We start from the raw sequence: 21,812 nt of genomic DNA, 5'->3' as shown, positions 1-21,812 counted from the left end.
TATGTCTCTTAAAGATTCACTGTTTTCCTCTTGCTCAATTCTAATTTTCAAAGAATTATTTTCTTTAAATTTTGGGATGGTCTTTTCCATTTAATGGACTTTCTTTTCATAATCTTTTTTCTTGGTTGGTTCTTTTTTCTTTTTTCCTCATTTAGTTTTTAAACTTTTTTTAGCAATTCCATAAATTATTTCTGGGCAGTTAGTAATTTCACATTATAGTTTGGGTTAAGAGAGGCTTTTTCTTTTACTATCCTCTCTGAAGATGAATATCAATCTTTCCTATTTCCATAGTAAGTGGATATGATTGGATTCTTCTTTGCCTGCTCATTTTTTTTTTAAATAAGAGTCTTATTAGTATAATACTCTCTAATCCAGGTATGTGTGGGGGAGATAATGCCTCTAGCTTCACTAAGCTCTCCTCTCTGATCTGGAGTCTCAAACCAAAAGTTCAACTCTCCTTTAAATACTCACAGCCAGCAATGTTATAGCCAAACTGCTTCTGCACTCACTGGTCAGTCATGCTGGTTCTTCTCATACAAGGCCACATCTCATCAGTACAGCTGGGCCTGGCATTCCTAATCAGCCAGAGGTTTCCTCAATCTTTGTGACCATAAGATACTCAGACCCCAGATACTCCAACATGTCTAGGAGCTGAAAGTTCATGTGATTGTGTCTGAGGTTACCTCCAACCCTAGCTAACCCCAGAACTTCCTGCTTGCTGTTTCTTCAGAGCTTGCCTGATAGTATTTATACTACATACTGATTAAACTCAGGTCCTGCGGTCTTTCTTAGGGTCTTCTGAAATTATCCTAAGAGGACCTTTCTTCTTCCCTAAGTGTTATTGGTTTTTCACTGCTCTATGTTGCTCTGAGGTCCAAATTTATTCATTTTGTTGGAAAAATCTGGAGACCTTGAAATTTTCTGACTTTGCCACTTTCTAAAAATCCTTCACCAAACAATAATTATTAAGAACAAATGCCTCATTTTATTATAGAAAGTCAATTTATATATCTCATTTCTCTTTCATGAGGATTGAAAGGCAAAGATTTTGCAGACTTGGCTCAACACTAATTCTGTGTGTTCTGAGCACATGATAATTTTCTTTTTTCTTCTTATTTTTTTTTTTTTACTTTTAATACACCTTGCTTTATGGATCAGGTTAAGAGAGAAAAATCAGAATAAAAAGGAAAAACCATGGGAGAGGAACAAAAACAGAAAGAAAAAAAAGAACTGAACATAGCATATGTTGATTTACATTCAATCTCCATAATTTTTTTTTTTGATGCAGATGGCATTTTCTATCCAAAATCTATTGCGATTGCCTTAGATCACTGAACCACTGATAAGAACAAAATTTTTCACAGTTGATCATTGCACATTAATGCTATTATTGTGTACAATGTATTCCTGGTTCTGCTTGTTTTGCTCAGCATCACTTTATATAAATTTTCCAGGTCTTTATTTAATCAACTTGTTCATCATTTTTATAGACCAATAATTTTCCATTACCTTCATATACTACAAGTTATTCAGCCATTCCAGAACTGATGGGCATTCATTAATTTTCCAATTTTTGCTATCACAAAAAGAGCTGCTACCATTTTTGCAAATGTGAGTCCTTTTCCCTCCTTTATAATTTCCTCAGTATACAGACCCAGTACTGGCACTGGATCAAAAGGTACCCACAATTTTATAGCAATTTGGGCATAATTCCAAATTGCTCTACAGAATGGTTGTATCATTTCACAATAACATCAACAATGCATTAATTTCCCAGTTTTCCTACATAACTTCTAACATTTATCATTATCCTTTCCTGTCATCTTAGCCAATCTGAGAGTAATAAGTTACCTCATAGTTGTTTTTAATACATATTTCTCTAATCAATAATAATTTAGAGCATTTTTTTCATACAACCATCCATAGTTTAATTTTTTATTGGAAAATTGTCTTTTCATATGCTTTGACCACTTATCAATAGTGAAATGACTTGTATTCTTATAAATCTGACACATTTCCTCATGTGTTTTAGAAATAAAACCTTTATCAGAAACACTGATTATAAAGATTTTTTCTCAACTTTGTACTTCCCTTTTAATCTTGTTTCTTTTGGTTTTGTGTTTACAAATCCTTTTTAATTTAATGTGATCAAAATTGCCCATTTTGCCTTTCATAATGATCTCTATTTCTTTCATCATAAATTCTGCCCTTCTCCAAAGATCTGATAGGCAAATTTTCCTTTGCTTTCCTAATTTGCTTATGGTAGCATCCTTTATGATGCTTTTATATCCATGTACCTATTTTAACCTTATTTTGGTATGGGGTGTGAGATGTAGGTCTATGATGTTTGTTATATATTATTTTGAAGTATTGCCAGAAATTTTTTTCAAATATTGAGTTCTTATCCCAGAAGCTGGAGTTTGTTTATCAAACAGTAGATTACTATAGGCCTTGATAATTGTGTAATGTGTATCTAACTTATTTCAGTGATCTAACACTTTATTTCTTAGCCAGTACCAATGGGTTTGATCTCTAAGTGCTATATAATAGAGTTTTAGGTCTACTACTGCTAAGCCACCATCTTTTGTATTTTTGTATTTATTTTCATCAATTTCCTTGATATTCATGACATTTTGTTCTTCCAAATAAATTTTGTTATTATTTTTTTTAGTTTTATGAGATAATTTTTAGCAGTTTGATGCTATGGCATTGAAAAAGTAGACCAATTTAGGCAAAATTGTTATTTTTATTATATAAGCTTGGCCTATCCATGAGAAATAGATATTTTTCCAATTGTTTAGATCTGACTTTATTTGTATATGAAGTGTTTTGCATTCAGTTCACACAGTTTTTGGCTTTGCTTTGGCAGGTAGATACCCAAATATTTTATTTTTCTACAGTAATTTTGAATGGAATTACTCTTTCTATGTCTTGCTGCTGGGCTTTTTCATTTCATTATACATGATTTATATATAGAAATGCTAAGGATTTGTGTGGGTTTATGCACATGATAATTTTCAATCTTCTGTTTCTGTCACTGATAGTTCAATGAACCAGATCCCAAACCACTTTACTTTTTTCCCAAAAATAATGTGTTACTCTAGGTCTTTTATGTAACTCTGCCTCCTAGAAATGTTTTGAAAATTAGATCAAATGCTAAAAAATGTTCTGAAAATGAAAAGTTCCATGTACCAGAAATGATGAATGATAACAGGCCTAAACTGAGCTGAGTCCTAAAATAATCCATGCTATGATTTCTTATACAAATATGCTTTCTTCCTTCCTCGTATGTCACCTTTGATTACCCTAGTATTGTCATCCGTTTGCAAAGAGCTTTCATTTACTTTACAAAACACCAGCTCATTTGTAACCAGTTGTATCTAGTCTCCTATGAGACTTAAGACTGCAAGTCATTTCTGCTGTGCAAGTGATTCATAACAACCTTTTCAATTCAGTAAACTTGTCAAATTGTGTCACTTGCCAAGAACTATTCCAGGCTCTAGGGACCCAAAAAATATAAACAAATATTTTACATTCTCAAGGAGATTACTTTCTATTGCCAATATGTATAACAAAAATAAATTAAATAAGAAATTCAGACTAAGTAGGTTGAAATGGAGGGAACTAGTGCCTGGACGATTGGAAGAGTCTCCTTTAGGAAGTGGTACTTGAATTTTGAAAGAAGTTATGCATTTTCAGAAGCATTATAGATTAGGAAGTTCCTTTTAAGCATGAGATGCTTACCACTTATAGAACTAAGGAAACAGGCCTTTTGGGTTGTAACATTATGTACAATAAGGAGAATAACAGTGAGCCAGATAGAATGGTAGAGAAAACAATAGAACAATAGATAGAGAAATAGAACTATAGATAGATAGATAGATTTTATTAAATGATTACTGTCTACTCTCAAAAGGAAAAAAGAAACATAAAAGTAAGGTAAGAAAACAGGGTATATGAACAGTACCTCTCTATAGACAAAGAATTTCATTAGAAGGTAGAGACAAAGCAAGGCAAAGAACACAAGTATACAAAAGAAATTCTACAAAAGCATTCTAATTATGGAAGCTGAAAAACTGAGAAGTAGCTGGGCAAGGAAGCAATAAATTGTACTTTCAGAGGAACATGTTACTGATATCTAGAAAAGCTAGTTCAAAACCAAGAAGTGGATTAAGCTTGTTGTTTCTAAAGGCTTTGATAGGAACCCACCAATTTGAGAAAGGGATAGGCATAATAGAGGGTGATTCCAAGATAAGAAGACTGAAAGAAAAGAAGGATATTCTACAATGAGGAGATCCCAACCACAGGGCAAAGTTTCAGGGTGAGATGGAAAAAGGAGAAAAATCTAGAAAGTAAGAAGCAGAGTTCTGAGTCAAGAGGATTTCAAAAAGTGAGTTGACTGAAAATGGAGGGAAATGCCATGGCTGAATTTCCTCATGAATTGGTGTTCCTAGCCAAAATGAGTCTGACAGAATGAATCCATTCTTCAGTTCAAGATAGATTGGAAAAGTTTCAAGAAAAGTCAGTCATACTGGGGTGTATAGCCTAGCTAAGAAGGAGTGGAAAATGAGTGAGAGGTCTCAGCAACTGAGATGTTTGGATCTGGCTCACCAGTAGGGCAGCACCCAGTACCAGCTCAGAAGGCAAATTTCAGGAAACCAGTATGTTTCCAGGAGAGAGCATGTAAAGTTCTTCTTTCAATAAACAAAACACCAAGCACAAGAGACACTGTGCTCAAAGACAATGCTCAGAGCTGCAAATAATATTGGGACAGTGTCCCTTTAACCTGAGGAGGAGAGCGTGACCATAAAAGGAAAAAAAAAGAGAAAATACAAAAAGAAAATGAGCAAAAACAGAAAAGAACCTTGACCATTGAAAATTACTGTGGTGACAGGGAAGAGCAAAACACCAACTTAGACAAGGACAAAATACCCATAGAGAAAAATCTCAAATATTGATATGAATTGGTCTAAAGCCCAAAGAGCCTTCTTGGAAGGGTTCACAAAAGACTTTAAAAGGCAAATAAAAGAGATAGAAGAAAAAAAATGAGAAAAGAAATGAGAGATATGCCAGAGAGGGAACAGCTTGGATAAGGAAGGCAGTCCTTAAAATATACAATTGGCAAAATGAAAAAAAAATCCACTGAGGAAATAACACCTTGAAAAGTAGTATTAATCAAAAGAAGAAATAGAAAAGTTATCTGAATGAAATCACACATTAAAAACTAGGCAAATGGAAGCTAATGACTCTATGAATCATGAAAAATCAGTCAAACAAATGAAAAAGAATGAAAAAAATGGAAGAAAATGTAAACTACGTCACTGGAAAAACAACTAACCTGGAAAATAGATGCAAGAAAGACAATTTAAAATTTATTAGTCTTCTTGAAAGTCACAAAACCAATCCATAATTTTATCCAAGAAATTGAGTGTAATGAGACAAAATAATAAAACATATAGGATGCAGACAAAACAGTTCTTAGGGAAATTTTTAGATTTCTAAATAATTCCATAAATAAAACAGAGAATGGGGAAATCAATGAATTGGGAATGGAACTAAAAAGCTAGAAAAAGAACAATTAAAAAACCCCATTAAATACCAAATTAGAAATTATGAAACTTAAAGGATAGATTAAGAAAATTGAAGTTAAGGAAACTATTTAACTAATTAATAAAACTAAAAATTTGTTTTATGGGAAAAATAAATAGATACAATTTTAGTTAATTTGATTAGAAGGAAAGAAGAAAACCCAATTACCAGCATCAAAAAAATAAAAAGCATTGACTTACCCATCAATGAAAAAGAAATTAAGGCAAAAAATTGGAGTTATTTTGCTCAAATGTATGGCAGCAAATCTGACAATAGAACTGAAACGGATGAATATTTACAAAAAAATATAAATTGTCCAGATTAACAGAGGAGGAAATAAACTAATTAAATAGAGCCTTTTGGACAAAGAAATTGAACAAACCATAAGTAAATTCCCTAAGAAAAAATCTCTAGGGCCAGATGAATAATCAAGTGAATTCTACCAAACCTTTAAAGAAGAATTAATTTTAATAATGTGTAATCTATTTGGAAAAATAGGTAAAGAATAAGTCCTGCTAAATTCCTTGTATGTTGCAAATATACCTAAATCAGAATACCTAAACTGGGAAGAGCAAAAAACAGAGAAACAACATTAAGACCAATCTCCCTAATGAATATCAATGCAAAAAAATTAAATTAAGTATTAACGAAGAGATTACAGCAATTTATCAGCAGTATAATACACTATGACCAAGTAGTCTTTATCCCAGGAATGCAGGGCTGGTTTCATATCAAGAAAACTGTTGCCATAATCAATTATATCAATAACCAAGTCAACAGAAATCATGTGATAATTTCAAAAGATGCAGAAAGCACTTTTGTCAAAATATACCACCCATTCCTATTAAAAACTCTAGAGGGCATAGGGAGAAAGACAGACCTACTTAGAATAACAAGCAGTATCTATCTAAAACTAACAACAAACATTATTTGTAATGGAAAGATGCTGAAAACATTCTCAGTAACATCAGAGGTGAATCAAGGATGCCTATTATCACCATTATTTTTCAATATTATGTAAGAATTGTTGGTTCTAGCAATAAGAAAATTAAAAGAAATAAAATGAATTAGAATAGGCAATGAGAAGTAAAAACTATCATTCTTGCAGATGATATGATGATATACTTAGAGAATCCTAGAAAACCATCCAAAAACCTATTCATAACAATTAAGAACTTCTGCAAAGTTGCAGGATATAAAATAAACAGAAATAAATAATCAGCATTTCTATGTAATACTGACAAAGTCTAGCAGTAAAAGATAGAAAGAAAAATCCCATTTAAAATAGGTGTAGACAAATTAAAATATTTGGTTATTTACCTGCCAAGACAAATCCAAGAATTATATGAACACAATTACAAACACTTCTCACACAAATAAAGTCAGATCTAAATAATTTGGAAAAGTATCAATTGCTCATGGATAGGCAAAGGTATTATAGTAAAAATGATAATTCTACCTGAATTGGTCTATTTGTTCAATGCAATACTAACCAAACTCCCAAAACAGTTTATAGCGTGTGTAAAAATAATTACAAAATTCATCTGGAAGAACAAAAGGTCAAGAATATCAAGTGAATTAATGGCAAAAATTATAAAGGATGATGGTTTAGCAGTATCAGACCTAAAAGTATATTGTAAAGAAGCACTCATCAGAACTATTTGGTACTGGCTAAGAAATAGAATGGTGGATGGTTGGAATATGCTATATACACATGATAGTAATCAATAACTATAGTAATTTAGTATTTTATAAATTCCCAAATGCCAGCTTCATCATTTCACAAAAATTACTGGAAAAATTGGAAAAATAATATGTAAAAATTTTGCCATAGAACTACATTTACATCCCATAAAAGAATAAAGTCAAGATGGAGACATGATTTGGGCATAAAGGGTGATACCCTAAGCAAATTAGGAAAGCAAGGGATAATTTACAACACGGCTTTGGAGAATGGAGGACTTTATGACCAAAGAAGAATTAGAGAACATGATAAAAGGCAAAATGAACAACTTTGGTTACATTAAATTAAAAAGTTTTTGCACAAACAAAACCAACAGAAACAAGATTAAAAAGGAAATACAAAGCTGAGAAAAAATTTATATCCACTGTTTATGATAAGTCTTTTTTTTTTCTAAAATATATAAAAAAACTACATCAAATTTATAAGAATACAAGTCATTCCCCTATTGATAGATGGTCAAAGATTATGAATAGGCAATTTGCAGATGATGAAATTTAATCCATCTATAACCATATGGAAAAAAATGCCCCAATATCACTATTTATTACATAATGAAAATTAAAATATCACTGATGCACCACCTTACATCTCTCAGATTGTCTAAGATGACAGGAAAAGACATTGATAAATGTTCCAGAGGTGTAGAGGACCACAGATATTGGGGAACTCTGAGAAAAGTATTCTTGAAACAAAGATACTTATAGCAGGCTGTTAACTCAGTGTGATTAATGAGATGATGGTTCTCTAGTTCACATATACTTTGTACTTAATATGGCGATGTGATGGTTCTTTGGTTCACACATACCTACTTAGTGTGCTGTAATGATGTAATCATATTGAGGTATTTAAGGGCTGAGAGGACTAGAAATAGAGATATTCCATCTTTGACCATTTTCCTGGTGGCTCTCCTGCCTATTGCACTTCTCCACTAAGTCCAGGGCTGGTTGCAAGATTCTATAGAGAGCTAGCCTGGACGTTACAGAGGGAATGTGGGAAAACTGGAACACTAATATCTTGGTGGAGTTGTGAAATTGTTCAGAACACTTTGGAACCATCCCAAAGGACTATCAAACTATGCATATTCTTCCATGCAGCAGTGCCTCTACTCTTTTAAATAATTGGTATTATGTGAAAACATGTACTTTTTTTTTTTTTTTACAAAAAAAGATGAACAAAAATGATTTTAGAAATACCTGGAAATATTTACATGAACTATTGCTAAACGAAACACTCAGAATCAGGAATACATTTTACACAGTAATAGCAGGAATGTGTGATGATCAACTATGAAAAAATTATTTCTTCTCAGTGGTTCAGTGATCTAAGGCAGCCTCAATAAACTTCATATAGAAAACATCATCAGCATCCAGAAAAATAACTATGGATATTCAATTTAAATCAACACATGCTATATTCACTTTATTTATTTTTTTCTCTCTTTTATTTTTTCCCTTTTGTTCTGATTTTTCTCTGCCAACATGATTCATAAAGAAATGTGAGTCAAAAAATAAATGAATTAAAAATTAATTTCAGTTGAGCAATGAGACTGAAATCAAAACTGTGGAGAATTAAGAAGAAAATTAAATTAAGAGAAACAGCTTTTAATATTTTTTTTTCATGGTGAGTCATTAAATAAAGGAGAGATATAGTTTGATTATTCTAAGGATTAGAAGGATAAACTAGGAATGTTTTGGAGATGAGAGAGAAATATACACTTTTTTAACTAGAAAGGATACAACCAGTAGATATAAAGATTGAAGATTAGTGAAAGAATAAGAATGGTAGAGAGGATGACGGTCAGTGAAGGAAATATGAAATAAGATTGCAGGTGAAGGTAGAACACAGTATGCTTTAGCAAGAAAGGTCAGAACTTCCTGTGAGAGTGTGGTGAAAGGATACTTAACGGGAAGGAGAAGTCATATGAATAGTGTAAGACGAGAAGAAAAGAGAGCTGTCACTGAAGTGTTTCATTTTTTTACTGAAATATGAAGCTAAATTAAAATTTTCAAATAATGAAGCTTAATAATATAATTATTTGGACAACAAACTAAGAAGTAAAGTGATCTGGGAACTTCATGCAATACTTTTAATTACTTCAATATTCTCCCTAAAACAAAACCCTATCTTGTTAAGATTGAACCTTGATTAATAACATCAAATTTCTTCCAATGACATTTTATAACTGTGAGTATTCAAATACCACAATTTTAAAGAATAAACATTGCAGATCACCCAAAAGAAAGTGAAGAACTACCTTGTGCGCACAAGTGGATTAATCTTAATGCTAATGAAGTGTTGTGAAGGAGTCAATATAAATGATATCATTAAATATGTATTTTGGAAAACAAAGCAAACAAATCATGTCAAAAGAATGAGACAACTGTTACATATACCACATGGTTCATTAGTAATCATGCAAAGTCAAGGAATATAGAGGAAGAATCCTCAGTACATCTGGTGGGATCCCTACAAATGATTTATAAGAGAGCATGGATTACTCAGGGTGATAATTAAGAAGTGTATCATGATTTATACTATTTGAAGAATTACTCACATTACTGACATCCCAGACCCTGTATATGAACATGTAGGAGAAAAAATATATATACATTCTACATATCCACTTGCTGGTTGGCTAATTGTTTTCCTTCATTCCGAAAGAGGACAAAATGGCATCATTATGTTAGTAACAAGGTACAGTGTGTCTGCCTGGCTGATTAGTATCATAAAAGCTTTGAAGGCACTACCACAAATCGAGTAAATAATCCATATAAATATTCAGAATGCAAATGTGTCTAAATTTGTGCATCTCATGTTTTTGTTTTGTTTTTGGACTACTGCCATTCTTTCTGACTAGTAGAAAAGTGCCTTTTTTTTTATGCAGGCAAGCCATGCTTGGTGGTCCTGTGCTAGTCTCTCAGGTCTCTCTATTGATTCCAAAGTTTTTCAGAGAGATCTTGAAAATCTCTTTGCATCTTTCCAACCAGTATGCGAGTGCTTGCCTTGTTCGAGTTCTTTGTAAAACAGTCTTTTAGACAAATGCATGGTTGACATTCCAACGTGGCCAGATCACCAAAATTGTGTTCTCTGCAATAGAGAGTGAATGCTTGTCAGTTCAGCTTGAGGAGGGTCCTGACTGCAGTATTTTATCTTTCCAGATGACCTTCAGAATCTTCCCAAGGAAATTCACATGGAAATGACTGTTTCCTGACAGAGCACTGATACACTTTCCGAATTTCATAAACATGCAACAATGAGAACAGCACAACAGCTTTGTAGACATTCAGTTTGGTAGAGAGTCTAACACTTCTTCTTTCTCACACTTTCCTTTGGAACTTCATAAACAATGAGCTACTTCTGACTGCATTTGTCAAAATAATTCCCTATGTATACATTCCTGGAAATTACACTGACCAAGATAAGTAAATTTATCTGCAGCATTCAAATTTTTTCTCTTTGCTGCAATGAATGATTTTACATAAGAATGGTGTGGTGTTGGCTAGTGAAGAGCTACTTATTTAGCAGTAATCATTAAAACAAAATTAGCATAAGTAGCAAAGAATCTATCTATACATTGTTGAATCTCAGCCTTAAAGGCTGCATTGAGTACATAATCATCTATGAACTAAATGTCTACACAAACGCTTCCTCTAATTTAGTCTTGATTTATAGACTTTCTAAGTTAAATATTTTACTGTCAGTGATGTATCTGATTTAGATGCTGTTTTCATTCTCATTGAAATTATCTAACATCACTTAAAACATCATGTTAAAAAAGCATGGGCATAAGGAGAGAGACCGTCTTCACTCCGTTGGTGATTGGGAAAAAATTGAAAGCACCTTCCATTATATAGGATGTGTGTAAACATGGTGTAATAAAACTTATGTGCAAAACTATTGAATTTCTTTTGGCAACCAAATTTTACTACAATGTTCCCCAGCCCTCATGACTGACAGTATCAAAGACATTGGTCAGATGATGAACATTTTTTCCAGACTTCTGTTCTATTTTTGGCATTTCTCCTGTAGTTGTTGGGCAGCAAATACCATATGAACTGTTCCCCATCCCTTTCTGAAGCCACTTAAGGTCTCTGGTAGATGACTGTCTTCCAGGTGAAGGATCAGCCTATTAAGCAAGACTTTGACAAGAATCTTATTGGAGGGGCAGCTAGGTAGTGCAGTAGATAGAGCATCAGCCTTGGAGTCAGGAGGACCTGAGTTCAAATCTGATCTCAGACACTTAATATTTCCTAGCTGTGTGACCTGGGCAAGTCAGTTAACCCCAATTGCCTCAGCAAAAAAAAAAAAATCTTGTTGGCAATGATTAAGAGAGAAACCCATTCCTGTGATCATCACAGGCCAGTCTATTTCCCTTTCATTTATAAATGAACAATGGGAGAGGGAGATAACCTCTTCTTGCTCCATAACCTGGAAAATTTTTAGTCAGCTTTTGTATGAACAGTGGACTCTCTAATTTGTAAAGTTATAACCAACACACATGCAATGAAACTAATGTCACTATGGAAAGACCAAGGGGAAGCAAGTATACAAGCAGGAAAACTCACATCTTGTTCTGATCAAGTACTGTTTTTATTAGAAGAAATTAGCCTAAGAAAATATGTACTAGCACAAGGGGATCTTACATACTAGTGATACGATCATTTACTTAAATCAAACTTAGATCAGGAGTTTCTTTCATAACCACTACTTTATTCACTTAAAACAGCTGGGATTCACATACAAGATGAGATAAGCTAGTGTATTCCCCTGTTTTATCATCTGGAATCTTTCTTCACAAGTGGCCAGTCTTATGGAATTTTTTTTGGATCATCTGTTTTAGAGTTCATACAATAGAAAGGTGATAAATTCTCATGTTACTAGAATTTCAACTAGTATTTATTTAACTCTGGATGGTTGGCAAGGACTTTGGAACTGTATAGTTTATTGAGCATGTAAGTCATTGATAAGAACTGTCTCTAGACAGAAAGAACCAAACTTTTGTGTAAGAGTATGCTTGTAAGAATCTCTTGTCATTCTTTGAAAGTCAGTAATGTCTCAATGATACTCTCTCTCTGAGGCTATAGCTCACTAAGGAATGAGAACCTGGAAACTTGTACCTTTCAGTCATCTAGACTGAGAAAATGAATAGTTCACCACTACCTCTTTTCTGCTACTGTATTACAGATATATTGATTTTTTAAAAAAATAATTTAAAATTATGTGATCTCATGAAAAGTCAGAATCCAGGAAGACAAAGAAAGCTCTCTGATATGGCATAGTCTTGTAGCCTCTTTGATGCTTTTCTGAACAAATTCCAAAGGCTTTCCAGTCTGGCTTCAGATTTCCATGGATTTAAATAGTTTTGAGTGAATAGGAAGCAGCTGAAGAGGTAAGAGAAGATGGGATCTACAGCACACGTAGAAAGCACTACCTATCCTAAGGTTAGAACAAAAAATGATAAAGAAAAGAAGGTTGTTGAACTAACCGGAATAAAGAATGGGAAGGAGATTTAGTTTCCAGTAGAAGATTGCAAATTTTGTAACTGAAAATAAAAATTCTTACAGGAATTCAAGAAAACATTATTATCTATTGGGTGCTAAGTACTGTCCTAAGTGCTGAGAATACAAATAAAAGCTACATAAAACAGTCCCTGACTTAAAAAAGTTAGTAGCAATATGAGAGGGAGAAAGAGACACACAGAGACAGAAACAGATAGAGAGAGACAGAGACAGAAAGACAGAGACAGATAATAGGGAAGAATTAAATGCTTGGGGACCAGGGAAAAAATGCAGATTGCCTAGCCTTGAACTGACCCCCCCAACAACAATTCATTAAGAATAGAATGGGGGTAGAAGAACAGAGAGAAGTACCAAAATGAAAGGTATAGTGAAGAGTTTCTAAACACTCAGTGAAGTATCAGGTTAAATCTGAATGAAAGAGAGCAGGAAATTATCCTAGAGGAGGGATATTTCAGGGTTAGAAGACAAGGGAAGATGTGTGTCCAAATGTGAGGAAATTCTAGGTGATGAGGAAGTTTCCAAGGTAAGATTCCTGAAGCATCATTTGAAGTCCAGAAAGTAAGTACTTTGCTACCAAGTTCTGATTTTCTTGCAAAATGCTCCATCTTAAAACAGTCTTTAAAGAAGATTCAAAAATATGCTATCAGTCTAGGAAATGTCTTCCTCTCTCATTTTCACTGCTTTCTCCTTCTCCTCCCTCCCCTTCTACCTTTTTCTCCTTCTCCTCCCTTCTTCCCCTTCTCCTCTTTTCCTCCCCCTTTCCTTCTCTTCTCCCTCTTCTCATTCCTCTTTCAGTCCCCTTTTCTCTCCCTCCTCTCTTTGTCTTTTGTCTGTTTGTCTGTCATACACACACACCCTATTATGCTTCTGTCTCCCATCTATCCTTGTTACTCTTCCAACCTTTGAACCTTTCCCTAATCTCGGGTGCCTTTATTCTTAAGAACTGCAAGCATCATACCCTTTGAACCAGCAATCCCACTACTATGTCTATATCCCAAAGAGATCACAAAGAATGGAAAAGGGCCCACACATACAAAAATATTTTGTGGTGGCCATTGGGATACCCATCAGTTCAGGAATGGTTGAACACATGAATGTAACAGAATACTATCATTCTATAAGAAATGCTGAGCAAGCTGAATTCAGAAAAACCTGAAAAGACTTAAATGAACTCATGTTGAATAAAGTGAGAACAACCAGGAAAACACTGACCACGGTAATTCAGCTAGATTAAATAGAATTAATTTTGGTAGATTTAACTCTTCTCAGCAATATAATGATCCAAACCAATTCCAAAATTCTCATGATAGAAAATGCTATCCAAATCCAGCAAAAGAACAATGGAATGCAGATTGAAGAGTACTATATTAATTTATTTGTGCTGTTGTTCTTGTTCTTTCTCCTTTGTAGTATTTGCCTTTTGTTCTTATTTTTTTTTCATGACATGATTAATGTGGAAATATGTTTAACATGATCCCACATGTATAATCTTAATGAGATTGCTTGTCGTTTGGAGGTAAAAAAGAAAGAAGAGAAGAAGTGGGGAAATAGAACTCAAAATCTTACATAAAGCTTGTTGAAAACTATCTTTATGCTCCAAGTCTTTATTAATTAGAGAAATGCAAATTAAGATAACTCTGAGGTACCACTACACACCTGTCATATTGACTAGAATGACAGGGAAAGATAATGCACAATGTTGGAGGGGATGTGGGAAAAAAGGGACACTGATACATTGTTGGTGGAATTGTGAATATATCTAGCCATTCTGGAGAGCAATTTGGAACTATGCTCAAAAAGTTATCAAACTGTGCATACCCTTTGCAGCAGTGTTACTACTGGGCTTATATCCCAAAGAGAGTTTAAAGAAGGGAAAGAGACTTGTTTGTGCAAAAATGTTTGTGGCAGCCTTTTTTGTAGTGGCCAGAAACTGGAAACTGAGTGAATGTCCATCAATTGGAGAATGGCTAAATAAATTGTGGTATATGAATATTGTGGAATATTATTGTTCTGAGAAATTACCAGCAGGATGATTTCAAAAAGGCCTGGAGAGACTTACATGAACTGATGCTGAGTGAAAGGACCAAGACCAGGAGATCATTGTATACTTCAACAACAATACTATATGATGATCAATTCTGATGGATGTGGCTCTCTTCAACAATGACATGAACCAAATCAGTTCCAAAAGAGCAGTAATGAATTGAACCTGATACACCCAGTGAAAGAACTCTGAGAGATGACTATAAACCACTACATAGAATTCCCAATCCCTCTATTTTTGTCCACCTGCATTTTTGATTTCCTTCACAGGCTAGTTGTACACTATTTCAAAGTCCAATTCTTTCTGTACAGCAAAATAACTGGACGTGTATACATATATTGTATTTAATTTATACTTTAACATATTTAACATGTATTGGTCAACCTGCCATCTGGGGGAAGGGGTGGGGGAAAGGAGGGGAAAAGTTGGAACAAAAGATTTTGCAATTGTCAATGCTGAAAAATTACCTATGCATATATCTTGTAAATAAAAAGCTATAATAAAAAATAAAATTATCTTTATATGTAATTTAAAAATAAAATACTACTAAGTATAAAAAAGTTTTAAAAAGACTTTGGTGGAAAAAGAGGCTTCCTAATTCTTTTTCATTTTCTCTCATCTGAATGGTGTTATCTGCATATCTGAGATTGTTGATATTTCTCTTGGCAATCTTAATTTTGGATTTTGATTCATTTAGACTGACATTTCACACAATGTATTCTGCATATAAGTTAAATAAATAAGGTTAATAAGAAAAAGAAGAACTACAAGCATCTTGCTCTCCTACTGCCATTTTTTTCCCCCACTGACCCCCTTGTCTGACTTTGCTTCCATCTTCATCACGGTTTCAAAAGGGCAGCATACAGAAGACAAGGGTGACTATCAGTGGTGAAAGGGCAACATTAAAGAACCGATTCAACTGAAATTTAGCACAGCAGGAAGATGTTATATCTTTGCAGGTGCCTGTTAAAGGTTAACATATCTGGCAGAGACATGGGATCTAAATATACCTTTAAAATATCAATTTCATTTCATTGTAGGTCTCAGAAGAAATTGCACCATAGTTATGTTCTAGTAAAAGATAGATTCAGGGAGAATGTCAATAAGACATTGAGGTTAAGAGGAACATGTTGCATTGACTTGAAGGAAAACGAAAATGACATTTGACTGTGGGTTCTAATACACAATGAAAAGATGTGCTCATATAAAATAGACCCTTCTTTAAAACCTAGGGGGTCATGATACCAGAAAAGCACACAGTTTTTGGAGTATGTAGACCATCCAGTTCTATTGAGAGATTATCACAGGACAACACTAATAACAATTTTTATTCTTTTTTATACTTGTTTAGTTTAGTATAATTATCCTTACCACTAATGAGATAATGACTGCTGACTTCAATCGCTTCTGCCTTCAATATTTTTCACTGAGAAGCAAAGAAAAAGGGCAAGAGAGACTAGGTAGGGTGTCTAAGGTTCAACAGTGATAGAGGCTCAATTTGAACCAAGGATTCTGATTCAAAATACACTTAACTTCCACTTTACCATTCTTCCCTTCTCAATTCCTCCCCTCCTTCTTTTTAATTTTCCTCTTTCTTTGTGCCCAATTTATTTGTATAGGAATAGTCTGACTTTGTGTGAAGTAGTTCCTAATAATTCAAGTTAATACAATGGGATTGCATGTTTTTGCTGACTTTGAATTTCCTATATTAGGGGGTCTTTAAGAGAATAGTGGATACATTTGTCATGGATGCTAATCAGATCATATATCACATATATAGAGACAAAATTAAATTGAGATATTATTTAAATCCCCCCTCATTTTACAGTTAAAGTAAGATTAGATGAGATAAATGATTTGTTAAAATCATATCAACTATTAGGAAAACTATCAGTATAATTGTCCATATTAATAACCAAATTAACAAAAAGGATACGATCATCTCAATAGATGCAGAAAAAGCATTTGATAAAATCCAACATCCATTCCTATTAAAAACATTTGAGAGTATAGGAATAAATAGACTTTTCCTTAAAATAATCAGTAACATCTATTTAAAACCATCAGTAAGCATCATATATAATGGGGACAAACTGCAACCATTCCCAATAAGAACAGGAGTGAAACAAAGTTGCCTACTATCACCATTACTATTCAATATTGTATTAGAAATGCTAGCTTTGGCAAAAAGAGTTGAGAAAGAGATTAAAGGAATTAGAGTAGGCAATGAGGAATCCAATTATCACCCTTTGCTGATGATATGATGGTATACTTAGAGAATTCCAGAGATTCTACTAAAAAGTTATTAGAAATAATCCACACCTTTAGTAAAGTTGCAGGATACAAAATAAACCCACATAAGTCATAAGCATTCCTATATATCACTAACAAAGTCCAACAGTTAGAGTTACAAAAAGAAATTCCATTTAATTCACCTGCCAGCAGGTGAATTTGTTCAAAGTACTTTTGGAAGGAGTGATTAGAACAAATTGGATGAAACAAAATACTTGTACCAGGAAGTTAAATTATTGGTAACTTCTTTTAAAACTCAATTAATTTATATAACCAGGCAATACAATTGATTTCTCTTTTCACAGAATCTTTTAAAATTGAAAGATGATAGCAACAATAATCACTAATAAAAAGAATAGCAGCTAATATTTATATATCATTTTATTTTGAAAAGGACTTTGTACAGATTAACTCATTTGATCCATTCAACAATCCTTTGAGGTAGGCACTACTATAATTCCTGTTTTTACAGATGAGGAAACTGAGACAGGGATTATACAATTTTTCTGAGGTCACATGGTTAATAATTGTCTGAATCATGAGTTGAACTCAGGTCTTCTTGACATCAGGTCCAACACTCTATTCCAATATATAACAAGCAATACATAACAATACATATACAAAATTAATATAAATACAAAATACAACAATAATACATAGTAAGTAAACAAAATCATTTTCCAGCTAGTGTCATTCCTCACTGTGCACATTCTCCACATACAAGTCTAAATAATAAGAATTAAATAATTTAAGATTATAAAGACTTACATTTCAGAAAGAAGAGTTAGAATTTGATTTTAGAAGCAATGGGGGACAATTGGTCTTTATTGAACAGGAGAATGATAGGGTCAAACTTTCACTTTATGAAAATAACTTTGGCAAGTATGTGGAGTATGGATTGAAGAGGAGAGAGATTTACATCAGCTAGCTCATTTAGAAAGGTATTACTGTAGTCCAGGGGTGAGAGAATGAGCATAATACAGGTAAGAAGGAAAAATGGATGCAAACAGTATTGTAGAGAAAGAAATCATAATATCTGACAGCTGTTTCAGTATGTAGAACATACTAAAATGATGACACACTGAAGTTTCAAAGCTTAGAGATTAAAAAGATAGTGTTTTTGATAGAAATAGTGAAATTTGGAAGAGATGGATTTAGAAGGACAGATGATGTCATGAAATCTGCATTGAAGATTACAAGCCATCAAGTGCTAGTTCATAGTGTGAAACTCACTCTGTCCCACTAAAAATCAAAAGGAAGTAGGTGTTTTTACTACTAATCTTCTTACTTACCTACTTACTTACTTCTTACTTACTAATCACTGCCCTGAAATACAAAGGCTGTTTTCTGAGGGTTGTCTGATTGAGTTACAAAATGAACTGGGTTCCAGAAAGTCGATTTCCTCAACAATGGATAAAAAGTTCATAATACCATCTGGGTTAGTATTGCTGTGAATGATCAATTTGTGTCTATCTTCTAACTGCTTTGACATGCTAACTGAGATCTTACATAGCTTCCAGAGAAGTTGGAGAAGGGATAATGGTGAAGGGTAGAGATGGTGGTGCTGAAGACAAGCTGGAGAGGAGGTGTCTAAATCTTATTCCCATCCTCTGGTTGTTCACAGACCTTTTTGTATCATATCACCTAAGGTGACAGAATCAACATTTAAAAAACTATTAGACTTTAGTATAGGGAGAAACTCATGGGACAGTTCTCTACCTCAGACTAGCATGTATAATGATGTACACCTGCCTGGGCCATAATTTACTACTATAATATTTTGCTTCCACCACTCTGTCCCAAGTGCTATGAGTGGATTATTTTTAGCCCACGTGATCTGTTTTCCTAAACCAAGCCCATTTAACAGTTCTAGATGAGAAAAGAGCAGTACTGAACATCTTAAGGCTGGAATTCCTATTAGAGAGATAAATAAGGGCAGCAAAAGTGGGCACCTTGCTGTCAAAATCATAATTGTATACATTTTTAAAGGTTAAGCTCTTATAAAATTATAAAATAGAAAGCCCTAGTTGAGTAAACTATTTCAGGAGCCTGGCTTGTCCAAAGAAAGGAAATGATGATGCTGATAGGGGACATAATAAGCTGCTTGTGGAACTCCATTAGTATATTTTTGGGAAAAGTAATTGACCATTGGAAGAACTGATATTTTAATCATGCTTCTTCAACTTTTCATACATTCTCTTCCAATTCATCCTGCTGTTCACTGAATCGGAACTTCACACTGTAATCTTGCCAGTTTACTGAAGTTTACTTCCAGTAAAAAATATTTGCAATGTATTCATTAACTGTTTTTTTTTTAAATTTAAAGAAAAAAATAATTAGATAATGCTTAGTCTTTGACACAACTAAATTTCCTTTTGCTTTCATGAAGAGGTAGAATAAGGGAGGAACTAAATATAGTTGCCATTTGAGTACAGAATAATAAAAGCAAAAGAAAAAGGCTTAGTTTGAAATGTTAGTGTACATAAAGGGAGGAAGCAGAAGTAATTGAGGAAAAACACAATGAAGCTGTTAGGCCGACTATATTATTTGGTTTTTCTTCACAGCTCTCTCTCTCCCTCTCCCTGTCTGTGTGTTTGTCTATTTCTCTTTCTGTGTGTCTGTTCTTCTGCCTGCCTGTCTGTCTGTCTGTCTCTTTGTCTGTCTCTCTGTATCTCTCATTCTCCCTATCAGAGATGGCTGCAGTATTTCTTGATATCACCAGATTTCATGCTAAAGCACAGGATCACATAAATAAGCAACATGTGGAAGTTGTCAAGACATTGGCCATATAAGATGAATACAATGATGGAAAATCATGATCATTCACTCTGGAGATGTTGGAGTCCCTGCATATTGGACATCCAAGGTTATGGGACTAAATGATTTCCTTTAAATTGGAAACTGAGTGGATGCCCATCAGTTAGAGAATGGCTGAATAAGTTATGGTATATGAAAGTTATGGAATATTATGTTCTATAAGAAATGATCAGCAGGATGATTTCAGAGATGCCTGGAGAGACTTACATGATCTGATGCTAAGTAAAGTGAGCAGAACCAGGAGATCATTGTACATGACAACATCAATATTATATGATGATCAACTTTGATGAATGTGATTTTTTCCAACAATGAGATGATTGATACTAGTCCCAACGATCTTGTGATGAAGAGAGCCATTCTACACTCAGAGAGAGGACTGTGGGGACTAAGTGTGGATCACTATATGGTATTTTTACTTTTTTTGGTTGTTGTATTCTTGTGTTTTGTTTTCTTTCCCTTTTTTTTAAATCCTTTTTGATCTGATTTTTTTGGGGCAGCAAGAGAATTATATAAATATGTTTACACATATTAGTTTTAACTTTTTTTTTTCTGAACAATTGTCATTAAGTGACTTGCCCAGGTCACACAGCTAGGAAGTGTTAAGTCTCTGAGGCCAAATTTGAACTCAGGACCTCCTGACTTCAGGGCTGGCTTTGTATTCACTACGCCACCAAGTTGCCCTGGATTTAGCATATATAGATTTAACATGTATAATATATATTGGATAGCTTGCCTTCTAAGGGAGGGGTTTGAAGAAAGGAGGGGAAAAATCTGAAACGCAAGGCTATGCAAGGGTCAGTGTTGACAAATTATCCATGCATATGTTTTAAAAATAAAAAAATACATATTACATGTATATATGGATATATATGTGAGTATTATGGAAATCATGCATATACATATTCAGAATTTATAAATATTTTGTATATCATTAAATATACAGAATATATTAAATTCTTTATATAAAATTTACAGATAAATTTAAAATAATTAGTTGATACCATGAACAGAAGACATAATCAACAATTAAATAACTAACCATTTTATTGATTATGAGCAACGAAACTAATAATTTTCTTTAATGGTAACATGGAAAATAGATTAAACAATTTTTAGGCTATCAAAAAATAAAATAAAATATCTTAATAAAATCAAGGAAAATAGATTTTGTCTATTTGGATGTAACCCAATTTTAATAACCATCCACTTATTATGCGCCTAATATATGCAAGGTGGTGATGATAGAAACATAAATTATTAAGGAAAGCATAGGACATGTAAACATACAAATGACAGAAAACCATGGATGATCCCTTCAGAAAAACTGAGAATGCTAGGAGGTAAGGAGACCCAGAAAGAATTTCTATTAGGGACAAAACCTTCATTCTAGGTTCCATAACTTATAAAGTTTTTGCAACTACCAAATGAGCAAAAGTAGCATGTATACATGCATGATCTAATGGTTGCAGATCTATATATGGAGGAGTTCCTTAACTAAAGAAATTGCCATTATGATAAAATGTTAGAGTGAGATTAATTTTAGCACAGAACTAAATTCTTCTGTATATGGTAGCTTTCCACTGTGAAACTTGTAATCACCTAAATAATTTGAATTTCCATTAGAAACTTGGGAAACTATCAATTTGAAAATAATGATTGATTTAGGTGCAAAAAATCTGCAGCTGAGATAATAAACAATTATAGGCATGAGGGAAAAAAAGAGAAGTAAGTTTGTGTCACTCTTGCCATACATTTTTATCTCACAGAAATGGGACCTATGAACACTGAGTTGTCTCTCCTCAAA

The sequence above is a fragment of the Sarcophilus harrisii genome, chromosome 2 (assembly GCF_902635505.1).
Source record: "Sarcophilus harrisii chromosome 2, mSarHar1.11, whole genome shotgun sequence".
NCBI classification, from domain to species: Eukaryota; Metazoa; Chordata; class Mammalia; order Dasyuromorphia; family Dasyuridae; genus Sarcophilus; species Sarcophilus harrisii.
This window is presented reverse-complemented; position numbering follows the sequence as displayed.